Here is an 8,632-nt window from a genome sequence, read left to right on the forward strand (position 1 = left end):
GTGATGAATCTGCAGTTTAGTCATTTAAACAGTATTTTATAGAACTAATTAAAAAGAAATTGCCAATGTATGAATTAGTAAAACGTCTAAAGTTTTGCCTTTCTTAGTTTTCCTTAACTTCAGACAGCAACACTAGAAAGGAAGCACAGTTTCAAAGAGCAAGGCTAACAAGCTAACGCTTAATGTTTTAATGATACCGATTAACAAAGGTGAAAGTTGTTTTTTGCGTGAGTGAATTCATACTAGTGCATTTATTTTAATTTATTTTAAAATACTTGCACTGAAACTGGATTGCTCAGAATTTTATTGTACAACCTCAAATTATATTTCTACTCTATCTGCACTATTTTATTAGTTTCATTGTTTACTCTCTGGAAATGTTTCACTGCTAATCTTGGCAATAAAATGAAAACAAAACACATTTCAGGTTAGTTAACCTGAGAAACCAGGGAAGTATTTGTTCAGGTCTCAGGTTCGGATCTTGTCAGTCAGGATGTCAGTCTTGTTGAGGAAGAGGATGATGGAGGTGTACTGGAACCAGACAGAATGGGTGGTGGTGGAAAACAGAGACAGGCTCTCAGTCATAGGTTTATGGAATCTCTCTCCTCCAGAACCTGGTCGTACTCGCTGAGGGAAGCCATGAAGATGAGGGAGGTGAAGTTTTCAAAGCAGTGGATCCACTTCCGACGCTCTGATTTCTGACCACCGACATCCACAATTCTCAGCGTGATGTTCTTGACTATGAAGGAGTAGTCGTGGAGGCCCGTGGTGGGGAATCAAACACGCAGCACGTCCTGTTCCGTCGGGATGTAATGCTGGGCCGTGATACGGTCCAAGTTATTCATGTAATACTCGGTGGAGTCCAGGAGCTGGTACTCGCTGCGACGGGTGTAACAGATCCGCGTCCCCGAGTCCGCCCAAAGGTTGCGGATTGCGTTGACGTGTCTCTGCTCCAGCTGGGTGACGTGCACTGTGTTGACATCCTGCAGAAGCTGAGCATGTGACTCATTCTCTGGGTTGGCGTAGGGGATTCTGAGCATGCTCATGGCTCCGGTCGTGGCTTTGATGGCAGTGAAGATGTTCTGGAAGGTACATTTGGCGAAGGCCTTCCTCTCCTCCTCTGAGAAGCCCCCGGTCATGAACTGTCGGGTGAAGGTAGATTTCCCACTCTCCCCAGTTCCCAGCAGCAGGATCTTTATTTCCCTCCTCTCCTTCTTCTTCTGCTGCTTGAGGATCCTCTGGATCTCCTTGTCCACAGCAATGGAGGTCTTCTCGTCCTCGGACAGGCAGCACACGCATGTGCGGCACCACCACCAGCAGCCCGCCATGGACGGAGCAAACCTCTGAAATCAACCTCCAATCAGAGCTCCGGCCTTCCTGGACTCTGTACAGCAGCAGGTACAGGCTGCTTGTCCATTATCTCCCACCGTGTTCCCCCCACTTCTGCTCCACCTGTGGCTAACAGCTAGCAGCTCATGTCATGGACGCTGCTGGTGCCGAGCCTTTAAACGCCTTTCACCCCCTAAAACAACCTGCCGCTCAGGAAAGTCCACCGCGCCTACAGAGGAATGTGCAGCCTGAGATCTCTAAGATCTCTTTGTCAGGGCAGCCATTTTTAATATGGTTTTCTCCAAAAGGTATTCATTTGTTTTTGTCACAGCAATGAATCCTTTCTGAAACTTTTCTGATTTACTTTAAAAACTGTTTAGTGGTTCATAGTATTCTTGCTACAGACAAAAGAACACGCACACACATACGCACGCGCGCACACACGGCCAAAACATTATGTCTCTGCCGTCACTTTTCACAGCAGATGCTAATAACACACCATAAGTGAAGAAATGTGATTTAAATTTCCCAACAGACCATTTCTTATCATGTATTTGTTTGTGTTATTGGAAAGAAAATAAATACATCATTAACCCGCTTAATTTTAAATTCTGTCAAAATACAGATTTGAGGAATAATGCAATTTTATAACAGTTTTCTGAGCAACTAATAACATTTTTAAATTTGTTTAGCTGTTTGCACCTGTGTGGGTTCAGAACTGACATAAATTATATATTTGAATCCTTTCAGTGTTGCTGTGAGATAAAAAGAAAAAGAAAAAGTCCCTTAATTTCAGCTGCCTCGGTCATCTTGACCATCCTGCTTTGAGCTCCACTTTAAAGTTTTGTCTGAACATCTTTCTCTGTTCAAAAGACAAAGAAAGAAAAACAAAACTATTTGCTTTTCCGCTTCACAATCCCCTAATCGACCAGGCTTTGCTGGGTCTAACCAGGACGCCCAAAACAAACGGAGGAGCAGAGAGGAGGCAGAAAGACTTAAAGTACACAGAGGGAGAAAAAAACTGAGAGGAAAAGACATCATCCTGATTCCTGGCCCATAATCCCCTGCTATCCCACTTCAGTCCTGACAGCAGTAACCTGTTTTTATTGAATGGAAACAACACACCTACGCGTTTAAAGCACTTATCGGCGCTGCTGCAACTTTCTACCCAGAGTGGCTGCTCTCATCTCAGTTTCACTAATGTCCCTGAATTATTCTGCCTGGTAATCTGGCACAATCAATCATTAATGTTCCAGTCAGCAGAAACCCACTTCATTTTTCACTAAAGAATTTGTCAAAATACCTCAAAAAGTAAAAGCAAAATTGTAAACAAGCCAAGTAATCACTCGTTTATCTTTCTTTATTTTAAAGCTAATTCATCCGCCTGAACTTACCTGTACGTCTGCCTCAAAAACAAAACTTTTATAATAAACTTTGTCAACCTGGTACTGTTATAAAGGTGTTCAGGATTGGCCCTCAGATCTCTGCTGTCCAGAAAACCGAGGCTTTTTGTCCCCATGTTATTAAAATGCACAAACTTAAAAGTCAGTTCTTTGTGAGCTGAACCACCAAAACGTTTTTTTTTTTCTTACTAATTGTATCAGTAAATGTAATTAACAGTCTCTGACATTTATTCAGAGTTGTGTAATTAGAGGTTAGGTGTCACTGCATTTTATCAAGAATTTACAGTTAAATGTAATTATTAATGTAAAAAAACAAAACTATTGTAATTAAATACTGGGTAACACTTTACAATAAGGTACAAAAAATTTGATTAACTACTAGGGATAGCCTCAGGAACAAATCAGGAACAAATCAGGAGCTAATGGGTAGTTAACCAGTACTTACTGGGGAACACACAGCCAAGCCTTATTAGGGAACTACTGGTTACCTTGTAAATGAAGATGAAATAATCAAGAACTAATGGGTAGTTACCAAGGAAACCAAAGAGGAACAAATCAGGAGCTAATGGGTAATAAAATCACTAGGAAACAGGTTTGTGACAATTACGAGCTGTGACCTCACTGGTGCAGGGTTTATTCAGAACCCACATGGATAATTTCTCTTTTGTTTCTGAGGTAACAAACCAGTAGTTCCCTAATAAGGCTTGGCTGTGTGTTCACCATTAAGTACTGGTTAACTACCCATGACCTCCTGATGCATTCCTCTTTGGTTTTCTTGGTAACTACCCGTTAATTCTTGATTAGTTCCTCTTCATTTACAAGGTAACTAACCAGTAGTCCCCTAATAAGGCTTGGCTGTGTGTCCCCCAGTAAGTACTGGTTAACTACACATTAGATCCTGATTTGTTCCTTAGGCGTTCCCTAGTAGTTAAGCAAAGTTTGTGTATGTTATTGTAAAGTGTTACTATATACTGTTTGATGGAAATATAAGTCCAGTTGTTGTTGTTGTTTTTTTTAAATATAAATAACAGACAAAATAAAGCACATGTGAGACAGTGTCTCATTGGGCTCATTAGGGTGACTGAACTGATAAAAGCAACATTACAGCAATGTGTGTCTCTAAAGTGGTTTGGATTCATGCAGACTCAACTCATTTGTTTAATTTATTTTTCTTTTTTTTATCCTTTCAACCTGCCAACCAGCCATCCATCAAACTCAAAGGGATAGTTCAGATATTTTAAGGCTGGTGTTCTAGGGAAAAGTTATGGACCATTAATTCGGAAATGGTAGTGACTTTCAAATAATATTATTATAAAAATACTATAAATAAAGTCTAGTAAAAACAGCCAAACTTGAAGAACTGCCTTGACTGTGTGAGTATATGTGGAGGAAAAGACCAGAGGGATTGGCAGCCATCACCTTTAGAGATCAAAGACCGTTCTGCTTGTTCTGCCTGTAGCCCGGTTTAAGACTGGAATAAGAAGGGGTTGGGGGGGGGGGGGGCTGCACCAAGGAGCTGACAGGAAACTTTTTTCTTGCTCACTTTGCTCTTCTTACATCCATTCTGATGTTTCCCTCATTAAAAACAGCCTCCCATCACACTGCAAACATGAAAAACCAACTTTATAGCATGAGCATGACACAACACACATGCTGCAAAAAGAAAAGGCTGCGAACAAATCAGTTAATGAAGCAGAGGTCACGCACAGATAACCCAGAATGAGCCAGCAAGGTGACCTTGATCGATTCATTCAGACTATTTCCATCAATCACCTTCTCCACTTTATTCTTTTACCGATATGAAAAAAATGAACACACACACACACACACAAAGGAAAGACTGCCCTTTCTTAAACCGAAAAAGGATTAACGTAAGGGGTGTGGGGGGGGAATCCCAGATATGCTGCATAATCTTTAGTGCTGAGCTCAGCTGACTGCCAGGATGATTTTTTTTGGTAAAAATTCTTTATAAAAGTTTATTTTAGAACATTAACTCTTTGAAGCCACTGGTCAGCATCTGTTTAAAACCAAAGCTTGTGACAAAAAAACAACCTGTAAAGGGTTATGAAAGCAAACTGAAAGTTATCGGATTATAGAAAACGTGTATATTTATAGATTGCGCTTCTTGCATTGCAATGTGTTTGCTCAGCAACCTCATGATTTATGTTACCACTAGTGTCAGACTGACAGCTAATATTAAATTTAGCTGAAGTGGATTTGGACTTTTAATGCAGGATTAGCACATTTTTGTTAAACTGGATGCGGCTAACAGCGCCTGAACTAAAGTGTGGAGCTGCGTCATGCCAAGTCTCCATCTCTGCCTGCAATCTGTCACTTGTTTGACATGACATGACCAAAGTGGAAGATTTACTGTGTAAACATGACCTCTGACCTCTGTATATTCAATATTCCTGTAGAATGTCAGCTGGGCAGCATGCTCTACCTGCTACACTAACCAGAGCTTCCATCAGGTCTCCTAATGCTGCAGTCATGGCTCGTCCCAGGGAACGAAGAGGAGAAAGATTGCAGGCTCCCATGCCTAACAGCATGACAAACACATAAATAAAATGCTCCTGATGGCTGGGAGACTCATAGCAATCTGCTGGGACCAGCTCCTTGGGGATGATTTGATTCTCATAAGCAGGGAAAGGAAGCGAGAAGGCTAGCCTCAAAAACCTGAGCCACCATGTCTTGAAATAAAAGGTGTAATAAAAAAAGGCCAGGAAAAGGTGGGCCATCCTGTTGCTTAGTAGTATTGCCTGCTCCCTTTTGTGCCCCTGGCAGATTAAAGTTGATTTAGTCTTTTTACCTGTCCTCCCAGTATAATAACTTTGTGCAAAAAAGAAGGGGACTGAGCGCAGGAGGGACATTAAGTTAACAGGACATATGAGACATAATTATTGTTGAACCAAACAAAAAGTGTTCAAATGTGAACTTTGTTAAAAAACAGTTTGTTATCCTTTGTCAGGTTTCTAAAGGTCCACTGGCGTTTCTTTGGCTTTAGTCCTCTGATTCTTGTAAAATGGCCAAACACTACAGTCCCCCTTTTAAAACCCACAGAGAAGAGCATGATCCTTACAGCAACACATTTTAGTTTCCACTCTATAACTGGATGAAGCGGAAGGTTTACACATCGCAAACAAACAGTAGCAGAATAAAAGGCTCGGAAAACAGACACATTTCACTAACTTTCCTGCTACGCATTTTATAATGCAGCAAAAACACATATTATTAGCTTTAATGAAGTGGTGCAAAGAAAGGAAACTTACAAGCCAGAGCTAGTGGCACTATATCTGGTGTGAATTTTTACAGTTCTATTTGCACATAAGATGATAAATTTACTTCTATATGTAATTCTTACTCTTTTTTTATCTTTTAATAAAAAAACATTGTATTATTTAAAAAAAAGAAACAATAATAAGGTGTGCAACCTTTTCAAATAGACACCGTCCAACTGCTCATCTATAAGTTTGCAGTATGGTTGGAAGCAAAGAAGCAGAGAAAAAAGCAAGTGAGAAGCTTTTGGAGCCAAACCTATTTAAGAATGCTGCCACAGCCAAATGACGTTGAGTCATTTAAATTATTTTAATTCAGTCAATTGCACACAAATTGTGCAACAATGTGATGTGGTGACAATCATCTACTGCATTTTGCAAAATCCTTGCTTAAAACTTTAGCATTGGGGTCAATCCAGTTTCATTGTTGGCAAAATATCCAATGACCCATTGATTTTGATGAAACCTGCAGAAACTGATCATTGATTGTATATTTAAAACTAAATAACTTGGAGTCAGTCGAACTCAGGATGGCTGCTACAAGAAAAAAAACATAAAATGACTAACTCAGTCGCTACACATGCAACATAAGATAGTATACGCTCTCACATAGTTTTCTTTCAAGGTTTAACCAAAATGGCTACAACTGCATCATTTCTCAACATAAGATGATTTTAGTCTAAATCATGGCTTCAAGGAATTCCAGACTGTAAGTTTATACTTTATTACTTTTAATTTTAGGAAATCATGTCAGAACCAGGCCTTGTGTTGTCTGTCCAAATTTTCATCAACGTAAATGTTCAGTAAAATGTTTGATTTTATAACAGTCTAATTATTATGATTTAATTAAGACGAGTTAACAAGTAGCTCAATTCAAGATTTAGTCTGAAAACAACAAAGTGGCAGAATTGTTTTTCTATTATTGGTTGTTTTTTCTTAGTGATTGTTGGTTTGCAGGGACTGTCTGACTAGCTATGTTTACATGGACATAAGTAATCAGATTAAACGGCTATTTGGAATAAAAATGCATCATGTAAATGCCCCATTCGGATTATTCTGAGCTGATTCAGCTCGATCCAAATGAATTTGTAATCTGAATGAGAGGGGTGGTTTATGCCAGTTCATAATCCGAACAGTGCGCATGTAAACACTTAATCTGATCGTTTTATTCTGATTTGGAAAACTGACCTAACTGTGCATGTGCGACCTATGTCTACCTCATGTATTTCTGTCTGGCTAATGCTAATAATATGTCGGGAACCAAAACCGGTCTGTGAGCAACACAACATTTCTACTAGAAACTTTGAAAGAGCTCAAAATGATCTGTATCACCTGTAGCTCAGTCAGGGAGTGCAGTAACGTCTCCACCGTCATTAAAACCTGTCATGGGTCCATTTTGGGCGCTCAGGTTTGTTTACATTCATCACAGAAGTATAACTTCTTCTTCTATGGTTTATTAAGGAGAGTTTACCACTCTGCGCATGTCAGTACTTCTATTCTGAATAAAAAACCTGCTCTATGTAAACGCTCGTCATGATCGGATTGTGCCCACGTAAAAGATGCATTTATTTTTATTTAAACCAAATAGATTTTAATCCGATCAAAGAATTTTGCGCATGTAAACATAGCTAGTGTCTAACACAGGTATCTGCAACCTGCGGCTCTGGAGCCACATTCGGCTCCTTGGTGCCTCTGCAGGGACTCTTTCATGCTTTGACCAAAACAAACATAAAACTAAACTTTATCGGTTGTTACCAACAACAAAAAATGGCTAGTCTTAGCAGTTTCCCTGTCATTTCTTTTGTAATGTAAAACATACTCACTTTAACTTTATGCTTTATTTCTTCAAAGCAGGATACTTGTTTTTTTTTTTTCACACTTAAAAAATAACATGTCTGCATAGGTCATAGTTTTTTTTTTTTATTAAGAAAAAGGTTAAAAATGTATTTTCCCTTTCTTAAATGTCAATAAATGTTAAAAATAATTAGATATTTTTAGGTTTTTTTTTATGTCAACCCTACTAGAAAAGCCCCCTCCAACAAACCTAAAGTGGCCCATGGGCCACCAGTTGATAATCAGTTGTAGCAGGTTTTACAGCCCCAGTCACGTTTAATTTAGTGAACGAAGGCGCAAAAATGTCTCTTTTGACCATAAAGGCTGCAGAGCCCTGCTCTAACAGAAGGATGAGTTGCTGAGCCTGAATAAGGTGAAATATAAAAACAAATTCTGGCATCATAAACATGTGAAATTCCACATACTTAAATGTTGGAAAGGGGTGTTTATGTCTTTATTTCACCTGAGGGGCCATATTTAAAAAGTACTCGCACCCTGTCAAACTCTCTGCCATATGAGTGTTTTCATTTCCACTGTAAATTGAACTGGGATCCCAGCGTTTAGGTGTGTGCATATATGCTACACTCACCTGGTGAATACAAAATATTCCTGTAGAGAAGCAACCCCCCCCCCCCCCCCCCGCCTCGTTTTAATCTAACACTGCGAGGACAAGTTGCCGTCAACAGAGGATCTGCTGAGTCTGTCGGGGGAACATGGAGTTAAATGAGATCGCAGGAAAGTCAAACTGCATTTGTCTGCGTCTCGCTCTTTTTTTTCCGCCTCAGCATGTTG

General features: G+C 39.7%; 1 pseudogene; it reads right to left on the bottom strand.

Moving 5' to 3' along the window:
- Nucleotides 1-432: 432 nt before the first annotated feature.
- LOC119430702 lies at nt 433-1,328 on the bottom strand (annotated as a pseudogene).
- Between the last annotated feature and the right edge of the window lie 7,304 nt (nt 1,329-8,632).

Source organism: Nematolebias whitei, chromosome 3 (genome assembly GCF_014905685.2).
Source record: "Nematolebias whitei isolate Nwh7 chromosome 3, NemWhi1, whole genome shotgun sequence".
Classification (NCBI taxonomy): Eukaryota; Metazoa; Chordata; class Actinopteri; order Cyprinodontiformes; family Rivulidae; genus Nematolebias; species Nematolebias whitei.